Source organism: Hyla sarda, chromosome 12 (assembly GCF_029499605.1).
Source record: "Hyla sarda isolate aHylSar1 chromosome 12, aHylSar1.hap1, whole genome shotgun sequence".
Taxonomy (NCBI): domain Eukaryota; kingdom Metazoa; phylum Chordata; class Amphibia; order Anura; family Hylidae; genus Hyla; species Hyla sarda.
The window spans coordinates 65449948-65464542 of record NC_079200.1 but is presented as its reverse complement, the minus strand read 5'-3'; positions in this window follow the sequence as shown (position 1 = coordinate 65464542).

Here is a 14595-nt window from a genome sequence, read left to right as displayed (position 1 = left end):
CAGACTGAACACTGGAATGTTGCAGAGAATGTTAGGCAGGGATGTGGCAATGAATGGGTCAGAATGGTCAAGGGTCAGTCAGAGAGGTTTAGAAGTACTAGGGATTATCCAAAATATAGCTGAGGTCAATATCCGGGTCCTAAATGGACAAAGCGTAAAATCTAATGGTGCACAAGTCAATAAAGTTCTTAAAGGGCTTATGAAGGTAAACACAGCTAATTTATTTCAAAAACAGCTCCCTGTCTGTCTTCAGGTTGGGTGTGGTATTACAACTTGGCTCCATTCACTTCAATGGAATTGAGCTGCAAAACCACACCCAACCTGGAGACATTTGTTTCTACCATCCTTGTACACATAACATTCTGCTACAAGAACTCAAAATATCTAGTGGATATAGACAGAATACATTTCTTACCCTGCAATAAAGCATTAACCAGCTGGTTTGTGAACGTCTTTAAATGAAAACAAACTGGACCAGGAGATATATGAAAGTAAACAGGACACAATGACACTGTTGCTGGCTCCATTGCATGAATATTGTGCATTCTGTTCCTCTCATGTACATCTGAAGATAAGCTCAATCACCCACCCTCGCAGAATACTGACACGTGTCAGTAGAGATTAGCAATTTGTGTTTTGCAACAGTAATATTTACAGTGCTCCATTCTCATAAATATAGATAGAATGATCATCTGTCTGCAGAGTTTTCCATCTAACCCCCAGGAATGTTATCTGCTGTAGCTCGTAGCTTGTGAGATTATTCTAGTTTTCTATGAAATGACTTGTTGGTCATAGATGTGTGCAGTAGAGCATGACAAGTAACACCAACACTGGACTACAGCTCTGCAACATTAGATTTAGAATCAGATATTGGAATGCATGAGGAATATATATATATATATATATATATATATATATATATATATATATGCAACAGGTGCATGTGCTTATATGCTAGAATTGCCATATGTGGAATGTGGAATTATTCTGCTTGTGGCTCTACACCATACAGTTTACCATAAACATCCATACACTTTCTATACAGAGCACACATGGCAACAACAACATAAATACTACATGAATACATAATACATGACCTCCTATAAACGGCTAGCATACTATTATATAAGGCCAAGGCAGCATGGAGACCGCAGTTTTCTTATCGTCCTGTCAGCAGCACAATAATGAGGTGGACCATAGGAATAATTTTAATGAAGCAATGAAAATAAAGACTAATGACCTCATAGGGGATATAGGTTCCTAGTTACTATTCTATCCCTGAGTTTTTTTTTACCTGTGAGCAGGACCTGTGCTACTTCCTGACCTGTTTTTCTTTCCTTTAGGTTGGAAACTGATGCTGGCTAGAAGGCTAGGATGGCATTCTCTGGTCGCTACTTGCAGAGGTGTCAGAGCTTCTGGTGTGGCCATGTGAGTCGTTGTCCCTGCGCTCATGTGTGAGGAGTGTTCTGTGGTCATGTGATTAGAGTGGCACCTGTAGGGCGCAAGCGTTGCTCCAGACCTCTTCTTATGCTGGCATGCTGCTGCAGTACAGAAGGGTGTCATCGGGTCTCTGGGATTTCTGCAGTGCTACTGTACTGTTTCTGTTCTATCTAAATACAGTTGTTATTATACAGCTATGGGAACCTTTATAGGATTAGAAAGTTCTTATTTTTTGTAAGAAGCAGGTATTTAGTTGGGGGCACTTTCGGCATGGCTTGCTGTTCTGATGCCAAACTCGAGCTTTTTAAAGCAGGCTCTGACTTTGAAGCAGTCTCTTAGAGCCTGCCTCAGTATGTTCTGTGGTATCCTGAGATTATATGCTGTTTTGCTCTGCATTAAATGCTGATTGTGTTTGCTAAGCATTCTACCCTCTCACTTCTTTACACATCATATGCTTTTTTTATTACATTTACTGCAGATATCTTCTAAAGACTCTGGGAGGCAGACACTCTGGCAGCAAGTCTTAAAATCAGAGGCATCTGACCTGTAATAATTTTGATACACTACTTGATTGTCATACCATCCAGTGCCACCACTTTTGGACAAACCTACTACGAGGGATATGTACATGAGTGAAGGACTTTAAACAGGGGCTAATTGAAGAACTAAAGGGCTCCTGAGCTCCTCCTGCCAAGAAAAAGTCCAGGTATATACGCTCCAGCAGAATAATCTAGGATAAATATTTCTCTTCTGAAGAGTTAGGAAAGTTGTATCCTTTCAGACCCAGAAACTTATCAAAGTAGTGCAGGCTGAGAGCCAGCCTACTGTACTAGAAGAAATTCTGTCCACTTATAAAGGGACAAGGGCGTTTAAGGTAGACGACGTGGTCTCCAGTCTGATAAACACTGAATAGTAAAAAACAAAGTGTCAGGATTCGGCAGGCTGGAGGTGGATCCTCTGTGTCAGAGAGGGATTGGCGTGGACCGTGTCGGTGGACCGGTTCTAAGTTGCTACTGGTTTTCACCAGAGCCCGCCGCAAAGTGGGATGGACTTGCAGCGGCGGTAGCAACCAGGTCGTATCCACCGGCAACGGCTCAACCTCTCTGACTGCTGAGATAGGCGCGGTACAAGGGATTAGACAAGAGCAGGGTCGGACGTAGCAGAAGGTCAGGGCAGGCAGCAAGGATCGTAGTCAGGGGCAACGGCAAGAGGTCTGGAACACAGGCTAGGAACACACAAGGAACGCTTTCACTGGCACAATGGCAACAAGATCCGGCAAGGAAGTGCAGGGGAAGTGAGGTAATATAGGGAAGTGCACAGGTGAAGACACTAATTAAAACCCATGCGCCAATCAGTGGCGCACCGGCCCTTTAAATCGCAAAGACCCGGCGCGCGCGCGCCCTAGGGAGCGGGGCCGCGCACGCCGGGGCAGCATAGACGGGGAGCAAGTCTGGTAAGCGGGTCGGGATGTGCACCGCGAGCGGGCGCATCCCGCATCGCGAATCGCATCCCGGCTAGAGACATTATCGCAGCGCACCCGGTCACCGGGGCGCTGCAAACAGGAGAACGCTGTGATCGCTCCGGGGAGGACAAAGAAGGCCCCGGTGGTCTCTAAAGGGTTTAAGCTAAGCTGTATCCACTTGAGGAATCTCGGTCAAAAGATCCTGAAGCTCCTCTGCGTACACTGCGATAGCTAAATTGTCCAAGTAAACCATTGTCCCAGCTAAAGATGAGACCAACTTGCGAGATCCTATGGATTGCAGGATTGAAGTGGCTTTCAAGCAAGATCAAAATAGCTTTCAGTAGTGTTGCCACTCAAAAAGTCTGACAGTCATTAAAAAAGCTGCTTAATAAAATTCAGGAGCATGTTGACTCTGGTGTGGCAAGAGACGACATTCTCTCAGCCTTTAAGCAAGTAAGTCTAGCAATAGATTCTAGATCAGATTCTAGAATCATTGTATGACTGATTTGAAAAAAGACTTTCACCAAGCACTGCATCAATTGTCCAGGTCTCAGCTATGTCAGCTTTCTTCTTTAGGAAATTATTTTTGAATCAGGAAGTTAAAAGTTCCATCAGAACGGTGATCAACCGTTTAAGCCCTTGGAAGAGACAAGTCTGCAACTTTTGTCTTCTAAAGTGGCTGCAGCTGTTTCCACTGTGAAGAGTAGGGATGAGTGAATCAAGTCTTACGAATCCGAATTCGTTACGAATTTCAGGAAAAATTTGCCTCACAACAAAAGCGAATATCGACGCAATTCGATAGCACGAATCGCTTCATTAAACTCCATTTAGTGCGGTCCAGGATCCAGGGCATCTAAGATGGTGGCTCCACATGTCAGGACATGGGGCAAGGAAGGCTGGGAAGGCGGGAACAAGGGTAAGCGGGATGACCCTGAATCACATGCAGCATGCAGCCTATCAGCAGCCAGCCACCCCTGTGAAGTCACAGCCCTATATACTCAGCAGCCATCTTGCGGCCACTCACTTCAGCATTCTATTGCAGAGAGAGAGGGACAGAGAGCAGTGTGTGTTGCACAGAAAAGCATTTTTACAGCAGCAATTCACCTCAAGCTCAAATCCAGCCTAGAAGCACTGATAGGGAAGGGAGAGAGATTGACAAAGAAAGTGCAATTTTGGGTGTAGTATACAGTGACTGTGTGCTGCAGCACTGGTGTGTACAACAACTGAATAGTAGCCACCCAGTTAGGGTGGGCAGAGCACTAAAAGCCATAATCACCTGCTATTAGTGCCTAATACTGGTTGAGAACTATACTGCTACAATAGGCATTTGTAGATGGTCTGTTGAAGTTTCGAAGGGAAAGAAACAGTTGTCACCTATTAGTGCGCACTGGAGTCTCGCACTTGAAGCAGCATGTTGCCGCCTTAACCTGTCTGTTTGGATATTATGAAATAAAGAAGAAGTCACACTGTACCCATTGAGTGCCTTTGTAATTCTTCCAGTCTTGGCTTCACACCTTAAGTACTTTTTGAAATCGAAGCCAGTTAATAATGTCAACTAGTTATACTTCTGATTCATCCATAGGTGAAGATGACAGCCTACAGAATCTAGACTTGGTGAGAGCTTTAAATTATATCTGGAAAGAACTTGTTCCTTCAGGAAAGAAGATAATCTTTTCATTCTTTACCAGGGGGCAAAAAGAAGCAAGAAGGTGTCGAAGCCAATCACATCCCAATGGATATGTGGTTATATTTGTATTGTTATTCTGATGGCAGCATTAGATTCATGAGCATTCACGGCCCATTCTACGGCCCCACTTGGACTGAACGAGGTTAAGGTCCCCTTGGTACACATTTTTAAGAGTGCCTCATGTAGTACACCTCTTACCTTTTTTAAAACCTCTTAGATGGACAGCTTATCTTCAGAAGAATCTGCTTTTGTCCGGTCTATTGATATAGCTAAAGTGGAGACCCACTCTAGGTATTGTCATCCCCATTATTGTGCTGCTGACAGGACAATAGGGAAGTTAAGATTTAAGTAGTTAAAGCGTACCCGTCAGATCCAAAAAACAAATTTTTTTAATATATCACTCAGTACCTAATTCTGACCATGTACGTCTAATTTTTATGTGTCTAGCACCTTTATTTTTTTTATTACACTTTCAATTTAGTTCACTAGTCTGAATTCCTCTCATAGGGAGGGGGCGTGGCCTCACTGTGCAGGTCTCCGCCCCCTCCCTCAGTATGCTGTCTGCTCACATCTCCCCTAGCATTAACAAAACTACAACTCCCAGCTTGTCCTCACTGACAGTAGCGGGACACAAGCTGACAGTGGGAGGATTTTACCTCCAGCTCTGAGCCCTGCACTCACAGCTGTCAATCAAGGAAGTGTGTCCATGACGTAGCTGATGATGCATGGACACAGCAGGACTAGTTTGTGTCCAAGCGGGCGCGGGTGGGGGGGGGGACAGTTGTTTGACTGGCTTTTTCAGTATGAAATACAGAAAATTTTCAAATGAAAGCAATTTTAAAACCTATTGGTTGTGCATGCTTTACAACATATCAAAAGTTACATATCAAAAGTTTTTGTATTTGACAGTGCCCATTTCATCTCTTATTTAGTGTTAGCAGCCCAAGCTTCTCTCTCTTTTCAGTTTTTTATTGTGCTACTTTATAATTACTCATGGGTAGTATGGCAACTGGGGACTTATATCCCCTATGGGGGCATTATTCTTTGTCTTTATTGGATCATTAATATTATTTCTATGTTCTTGCAACTCACAGCGATGGATATTTACCCCATTATTGTGCAGCTGACAGACTAAGGGAAAACTGACTAGTTATATAAATCTTAACATAGGAACAAGATAGCTCGGCACTGCTTACTTCTGCATACCCAAAGAAATATTGCAGCAGAGTGTAGTAAGACACTGTCTAGTGAAGTTCAGTGGTGCTCTGACGTCTAGCATTAGTCGGTAATTCATATAGAAAAAGATGAAAAGGGAAAACATCGGCGACTAACCAAATCTTCTTTCTTGAGCTTTCTTGTACTCGGGAAAAATTGTGTTACACATTTTGGGGGTCTTTTTCTCCTTTTACGCCATATGAAAAGAAAAAGTTGGGGTCTACACCAGCCTGTTAGTGTAAAAAAAATTAAAATTTTACACTAACATGCTGGTGTTGCCCCATAATTTTCATTTTCACAAGAGTAAGAGGAAGAAAAGCCCCCAAAATTTGTAATGCAATATGGAAATACCTCATATGTGGACGTAAAATGCTCTGCGGGCACACAACAGGATCAGGAGTGAGAGTGCACTATGTACATTTGAGGCCTAAATTGGTGATTTGCACAGGGGTGGCTGATTTTCCAGCGGTTCTGAAATAAATGCAAAAAACTAATTACCCACATGTGACCCCATTTTGGAAACTAAACCCCTCACGGAATGTAACAAGGAGTATAGTGAGCCTTAACACTCCACAGGTGTTTGACGAATTTTCATTAAAGTTGGATGTGAAAATGAAAAAAAAATGGAAAGGCAGAACAAAAAGGGAAAACAAGGGGAAATAGGAAAAAAGCCCCCCCCCCCCCCCCCCCCAAAAAAAAAAGTATTTGCAATACCATTTCTTCTGATTATGGAAATACACCATATGTGAATATAATGTGCTCTGCGGGCGCACTACAATGCTCAGAAGAGAAGGAGCTCCATTGGGCTTTTGGAGACAGAATTTGTCCAGAATTGAAGGCCATGTGTGTTTACAAAGCCCCCATGGTGCCAGAACAGTGGACCGCCCCCACATGTGACCCCATTTTGGAAACAACACCCCTCACAAAATGTAATAAGGGGTGCAGTGAGCATTTACAGCCCACAGGTGTCTGACAGATTTTTTGGAACAGTGGTCCGTGAAAATTAAGTTTAATTTTTCATTTGCACAGGCCACTGTTCCAAAGATCTGCCAAATGCCAGTGGGGTGTAAATGCTCACTGCATCCCTTATTACATTCCGTGAGGGGTGTAATTTTCAAAACAGGGTCACATGTGGGGGGTCCACTGTTCTGGCACCATGGGGGCTTTGTAAATGCACATAGCCCTCGACTTCCATTCCTAACAAATTCTCTCTCCAAAAGCCCAATGGCGCTCCTTCTCTTCTGAGCATTGTAGTTCGCCCGCTTAGCACTTTACATCCACATATAGGGTATTTCCATACTCAGAAGAAATGGTATTACAAATTTGGGGGAGAGAAAATTCTGTGGGGTGTTGAGGCTCACTGTACCCCTTTCTACATTCCTTGAGGGGTGTCATTTCCAAAATAGTATGCCATGTGTTTTTTTTTTGTTCTGGCACCATAGGGGCTTCCTAAATCCGACATGCCCCCCAAAAACCATTTCAGCAAAATTTGCTTTCCAAAAGCCAAATGTGACTCCTCTTCTGAGCATTGTAGTGCACCAGCAGAGCACTTGACATCCACACATGGGGTATTTCCATACTCAGAAGAAATGGGGTTACAAACTTTGGGGGCATTTTCTCCTATCACACCTTGTAAAAATGTAAAATTTGGGGAAAAAACTGCATTTTAGTGAAATAGTTTTTTCATTTACACATCCGACATTAACGAAAAGTCGTCAAACACCTGTAGGGTGTTAAGGCTCACTGTACCCCTTATTACTTTCCTTGAGGGGTGTAGCTTCCACAATAGTATGCTATGTGTGTTGTTTTTTTTTTTTTTCTGTTCTGGCACCATAGGGGCTTCCTAAATGCTACATGTCCCTCAAAAACCATTTCAGCAAAATTTGCTCTCCAAAATCCCATTGTTTCTCCTTCTCTTCTGAGCCCTCTACTGTGCCCGCAGAACACTTTACATCCACATATGAGGTATTTACTTACTGGAATGAAATTGGGTTACAAATGTTAGTGGGCTTTTTCTCCTTTTACCTCTTGTAAAAATGAAAAAAATTGGTCTACAAGAACATGTTAGAGTAAAAAATGGAGATTTTGAATTTTCTCCTCACCTTTGCTGCTATTCCTGTGAAACGCCTAAAGGGTTAACACATTTTCTAACATTTTGAATACTTTGAGGGGTACAGTTTTCATAATGGGGTCCATTATGGGGTATTTCTAACATAAAGACACAAAAATTCACTTCAAAACTAAACTGATCCCTGAAAAAATTCAGATTTTGACATTTTTGCGAAAAATTTGAAAATTGCTCCTAAACTTTGAAGCTCTCTAATGTCTTCAAAAACTAAAAACACGTCAACTTTATGATGCAAACATAAAGTAGACATATTGGGCCTCATTTACTAAGAGTGTCGGGTTTTTACTAGTGGGAAAAGTTGTTTCAGACTTGCAGGATTCCTCTCTATTTACTATTGGGAAAAGTCGGGAACATTTTCTGACCAGCTTTTTCTAGGTGGATATTTCCATTCATTTACCCACAGGATTTTCTGTGAATTCAATAGTAAATCGGTCAGGTTGTGAAACCACGCCCCTTTTCGGTACGACCTTGCCCCCTTTGCGACAGGCCACGACCCCTTTTCGTCTTTTCACAGTGCAATGTCGGGTTTGTTGGATTTTCCAGGCGCACACTGTCGCAGACTCGCGCAGACATGTCTCAGACACTCTGCGCCAAAATAACCAGACAAAAACTGGTCGGTTTCAGCTTAGTAAATGAGGCCCATTGTATATGTGAATCAATATATAATTTATATGGCATGTCCATTTTCCTTACAAGCAGAGAGCTTCAAATTTAGAAAAATGGGTGTTGTTCCCGCAATGACTGGGTATCCCAGTCATTGCGGGAACAACACCCATCGCCTGAGTTACCTTTCAAAGACCGGTAACAATATCTAATATTAAAGACTGTTTGCTACTGTATCTAAAAGGGACATATCTGCCCTAAATACTCAGAAGAGTAACTCTTTAATATGTTTGTTTGGTACAGATCTTACTTTGTTATCTTATTATCTTATGCCAGAATTATAGTTTTAACTACTATATGCCTAAATTTATTGTTAGGTTGCCTTTTAATATGTATGTTCTTCTCACAAGGGCCCTGTGAGAAGTACCTAATCTTATTCATATTTTATAATAAATATTGATTATTATTGAAGCACGATCCACGTATATCTATTTTCATTTACTCACCTAGAAGGTCCGGGCTACATTGTGTATTTTTTGATTTGTAGATTACTTCTATTTAAAAATCTTCACCCTTCCAGTACTTATCAGCTGCTGTATGTTCCAGAGGAAGTTCTTTTCTTTTTGAATTTCCTTTCTGTCTGATACAAGTACTCTCTGCTGACACCTCTGTCTATTTTAGGAACTGTCCAGAGTAAGAGCAAATCCCCATAGCAAATCTATCCTGGAAAGAGATATCAGCAGAGAGCAGTGGTCAGACAGAAATGAAATTCAAAAAGAAAAGAAGTCCTCTGAAACATACAGCAGCTGATAAGTACTGGAAGGATTAAGATTTTTAAATAGAAGTAATTTACAAATCTGAATAAAAAAGCACGTGCGAAACTGCCGGTGTAGCCTCCGAGCGCCATTCTACCTGCGCTGATGCTGAGACCCAGCTCCCCGTAACCGGACTCCGTCACGCAACTATCTCCGCCGAGCGGTGAGTGCACGTACATGATTTTTTATTTGTTCTTATTGATACTTCATACTTTGTGTATGTGCTCCCCGCAGGAGACACAGAGCTAGGTTGCTGAGACCGCGCTTAACTCCAGTATAGGTGATGTCTGCCTCTTGTGTGCTCTCCTCTATCCTATCTTACTGCTGTATAATTTACAAATCTGGCACCAGTTGATTCGAGAAAAAAATGTTTTCCAGGGGAGTACCCCTTTAATGTGAAAATGGTCTTGGTCCTTAAGGGGATAAAGCCACACAAGGAGGTGTAGACTTTCCCACAGGGAATTCCTAGGATGCTCCCCCTCATGTCCAGGTGTGATACCATATGAGAAGGCAGAAGACGAGGTACTACGGACATAGGAGAGGCGATATTTAGGATATTACTAATATAGACCAAATTCTGCTGACTTAATGGCACTTTAAGTATCAAAAAGGATACGAAAAACCGAAGTATAGGGGATAAGTGTGACCCCCTGCAATCTCCCGTAAGGGGGAAATCGGTAATGCCGCGGCTCTGTGCGTCTGATGCTTGTGTTGTCGACCTCACTAAGAGGTCAGCAGACATGCCCCCTCCATTCAGTTCTATAAGAGAGAGGCGGGGATGCACAAATGCTGCATCTCCGCCTCTCCATGGAGGGGGCATGTCATCCGCGGCGTCATGCTGCGACTGACATGTCTCCTGCATGGTGAGAGCTGTGGCAGAGCTGGGGTCCCGTACAGGAGATTGCAGGGGTCCCATCATTCAGACCCCCCGCCATCAGACACTTATCCTGCGGATAGGAGATAAATTGTATTAGGCTGCAGTCAGGGCCGGATTATCATAGGAGCCTTTGAAGCTCATGCTCCAGGCCCCACACGGCCAGGAGAGAAAGGGGGCCCCACTCCCTCTGCATCAGGCAGTCACGTAAAAACAGGGATCTCCACACAGAACATAATGGCAGTGACTGCCCGATCAGGACCTGCTTTGTACCTTCTGAATGCTGGAGGGGAAGATTTCTTTAGGGACCTGTGGTGATGTCACGATCAAGTGACTTTGGGGCGGAGCTAAAGTTCCTGGAGCAGCCAGGAGAGGAGAGTGTATGTGGTGAGTTATTCCTGCAATCTATTGATGTGAAGTCACTGTATACAGCAGTGTTTCCTAACCAGGGTGCCTTCAGCTGTTGCAAAACTACAACTCCCAGGATGCTAGATGCACCCTGGTTGGAAGACACTAATATACAGTATATACATGTGAGTTCCAAAGCTTCACTCACTATTCTGCTGGTGGAGTCACTGTGTACAATCAGTGTTTCCCATCCAGGGTGCCTCCAAGTGTTGCACAGCTACAACTCCCAGCATGCCTGGACAGACAAAGGCTGTTTAGGCATGCTGGGAGTTGTAGTTTTGAAACATCTGGAGGCTGGTGAGGTCACTGTGTACATACTGTTACGCCTAGCGCTCCGGGTCCCCGCTCCTCCCCGGAGCGCTCACGGCGTCTTTCTCCCTGCAGCTCCCCGGTCAGTCCCGCTGACCGGGAGCGCTGCTCTGTCATGGCCGTTGGGGATGCGATTCGCACAGCGGGACGCGCCCGCTCGCGAATCGCATCCCAGGTCACTTACCCGTTCCCGTCCCCTGCTGTCATGTGCTGGCGCGCGCGGCTCCGCTCTCTAGGGCGCGCGCGCGCCAGCTCCCTGAGACTTAAAGGGCCAGTGCACCAATGATTGGTGCCTGGCCCAATTAGCTTAATTGGTTCCCACCTGTTCCCTGGCCATATCTAGTCTCCTCCCTTGCACTTCCCTGCCGGATCTTGTTGCCTTGAGCCTAGTGAAAGCGTTTTTGTGTGTTTATACCCTGTGTACCAGACCTTCTGTTATCTCCCCTGACTACGAACCTTGCCGCCTGCCCCCGACCTTCTGCTACGTCCGACTTTGCTTCTGCCTACCCCCTTGTACCTCGCCTATCTTCAGCAGCCAGAGAGGTGAGCCGTTGCTAGTGGATACGACCTGGTCACTACCGCCGCAGCAAGACCATCCCGCTTTGCGGCGGGCTCTGGTGAAAACCTGTAGTGTCTTAGAACCGGTCCACTAGCACGGTCCTCGCTATCCCTCTCTGGCACAGAGGATCCACCTCCTGCCAGCCGGCATCGTGACAGTAGATCCGGCCATGGATCCCGCTGAAGTTCCTCTGCCAGTGGTCGCTGACCTCCCTACGCTGGTCGCCCAGCAAGCTCGTCAGATCGCCCAGCAGTCGCAACAGATAGCGCAACAAGATCACCAGCTGTCGTACTTGACCACCATGACACAGCAACTCCAGTCACAACTACAGCAAGTACAGTCGCAGCTACAGCAGCAACAATCATCTCCTCCGCCAGCTCCAGCACCCCTTCCGCGGCGAGTGGCCGCTCCTAGCCTCCGCCTGTCCTTGCCGGACAAATTTAATGGGGACTCTAAGTTTTGCCGTGGCTTTCTTTCGCAATGTTCCTTGCACTTAGAGATGATGTCGGATCAGTTTCCTACTGAAAGGTCTAAGGTGGCTTTCGTAGTCAGCCTTCTGTCTGGAAAAGCCCTGTCATGGGCCACACCGCTCTGGGACCGCGATGACCCCGTCACTGCCTCTGTACACTCCTTCTTCTCGGAAATTCGAAGCGTCTTTGAGGAACCTGCCCGAGCCTCTTCTGCTGAGACTGCCCTGCTGAACCTGGTCCAGGGTAATTCCTCCGTTGGCGAGTACGCCATACAATTCCGTACTCTTGCTTCTGAACTATCCTGGAATAATGAGGCTCTCTGCGCGACCTTTAAAAAAGGCCTATCCAGCAACATTAAAGATGTTCTGGCCGCACGAGAGACTCCTGCTAACCTGCATGAACTCATTCATCTAGCCACTCGCATTGACATGCGTTTTTCTGAGAGGCATCAAGAGCTCCGCCAGGAAAAAGACTTAGATCTCTGGACACCTCTCCCACAGTCTCCACTGCAATCTGCGCCTAGGCCTCCCGCCGAGGAGGCCATGCAAGTGGATCGGTCTCGCCTGACCCTGGAAGAGAGGAATCGCCGCAAGGAAGGGAATCTTTGTCTATACTGTGCCAGTACTGAACATTTTTTGGTGGATTGCCCAATCCGTCCTCCACGTCTGGGAAACGCACGCTCGCACCCAGCTCTCGTGGGTGTGGCGTCTCTTGATGCCAAGTCGGCTTCTCCACGTTTCACGGTACCTGTTCGGATTTCCACTTCTGCCAGCTCTCCCCTCTCAGCCGTGGCCTGCCTGGACTCTGGAGCTTCTGGGAATTTTATTCGGGAATCCTTAGTGAATAAATTCCGCATTCCGGTGACCCGTCTTGTCAAGCCACTCCACGTTTCCGCGGTCAACGGAGCCAGGTTGGATTGTACCATACGCTTCCGCACGGAGCCCCTTCTAATGAGCATCGGATCTCATCACGAGAGGATTGAACTTTTGGTCCTCCCTAATTGCACCTCGGAAATTCTCCTTGGACTTCCCTGGCTTCAACTTCATTCCCCAACCCTGGATTGGTCCACTGGGGAGATCAAGAGTTGGGGGCCCTCTTGTTCCAAGGACTGTCTAAGACCGGTTCCCAGTAACCCTTCCCGTGACTCTGTGGTTCCCTCAGTGTCCGGTCCCCCTAAGGTCATTAAGGACTCTGCCTGCCACAGGAAATGCCCTTCCCCCCCTCCCAGTTCCATCAGGCAAGCTTCTGTGTCCCCTCATGGCCCTCGTCCTGGTGTCACACTGCCCCGTGCCAGGTCTCGCCCTCTGCCCTCTCTCCCCATTCCCACTCCTGCGGTTCTGCCTGCCGTTGAGGAACCCCTCCATCCTTTCCCGGTGTCCTCATCCCAGGGGAGGCAGTTACCCGATAAAGAGAAGGGGAGACCTAAGGGGGGGGTACTGTTACGCCTAGCGCTCCGGGTCCCCGCTCCTCCCCGGAGCGCTCACGGCGTCTTTCTCCCTGCAGCTCCCCGGTCAGTCCCGCTGACCGGGAGCGCTGCTCTGTCATGGCCGTTGGGGATGCGATTCGCACAGCGGGACGCGCCCGCTCGCGAATCGCATCCCAGGTCACTTACCCGTTCCCGTCCCCTGCTGTCATGTGCTGGCGCGCGCGGCTCCGCTCTCTAGGGCGGCGCGCCCCAGCTCCCTGAGACTTAAAGGGCCAGTGCACCAATGATTGGTGCCTGGCCCAATTAGCTTAATTGGTTCCCACCTGTTCCCTGGCCATATCTAGTCTCCTCCCTTGCACTTCCCTGCCGGATCTTGTTGCCTTGAGCCTAGTGAAAGCGTTTTTGTGTGTTTATACCCTGTGTACCAGACCTTCTGTTATCTCCCCTGACTACGAACCTTGCCGCCTGCCCCCGACCTTCTGCTACGTCCGACTTTGCTTCTGCCTACCCCCTTGTACCTCGCCTATCTTCAGCAGCCAGAGAGGTGAGCCGTTGCTAGTGGATACGACCTGGTCACTACCGCCGCAGCAAGACCATCCCGCTTTGCGGCGGGCTCTGGTGAAAACCTGTAGTGTCTTAGAACCGGTCCACTAGCACGGTCCTCGCTATCCCTCTCTGGCACAGAGGATCCACCTCCTGCCAGCCGGCATCGTGACACATACATTACTTATCCTGTACTGATCCTGAGTTATATCCTGTATTATACTCCAGAGCTGTACTCACTATTCTGCTGGTGGGGTCACTGTGTACATACATTACTTATCCTGTACCGATCCTGAGTTATATCCTGTAGATCTTTTATTAAAAAATATAAAACATTACAATACATCACCATAACAATAATACAAACAACATACACTTGTATAATATATACAAAAATGAGTCCATATAAGTCCAAAAATGTCTAACCAAGTATCTTCTAGTCCAGCCTCATTCTCACCAAACACACCGCTATAATAACAACAACTACTAAACACTCTACAATAATAATAATACTTACAGTAATAATAATAACAACAGTAATAACTAAAAACTGGTCCGGTTGCATTTCCCCACCCAAAATAATAAATATGTGTCAAACCACCAACAAACACCGCAAACAGAAAAACAGAATATACAATGTATTTTTTTTTTTTTTT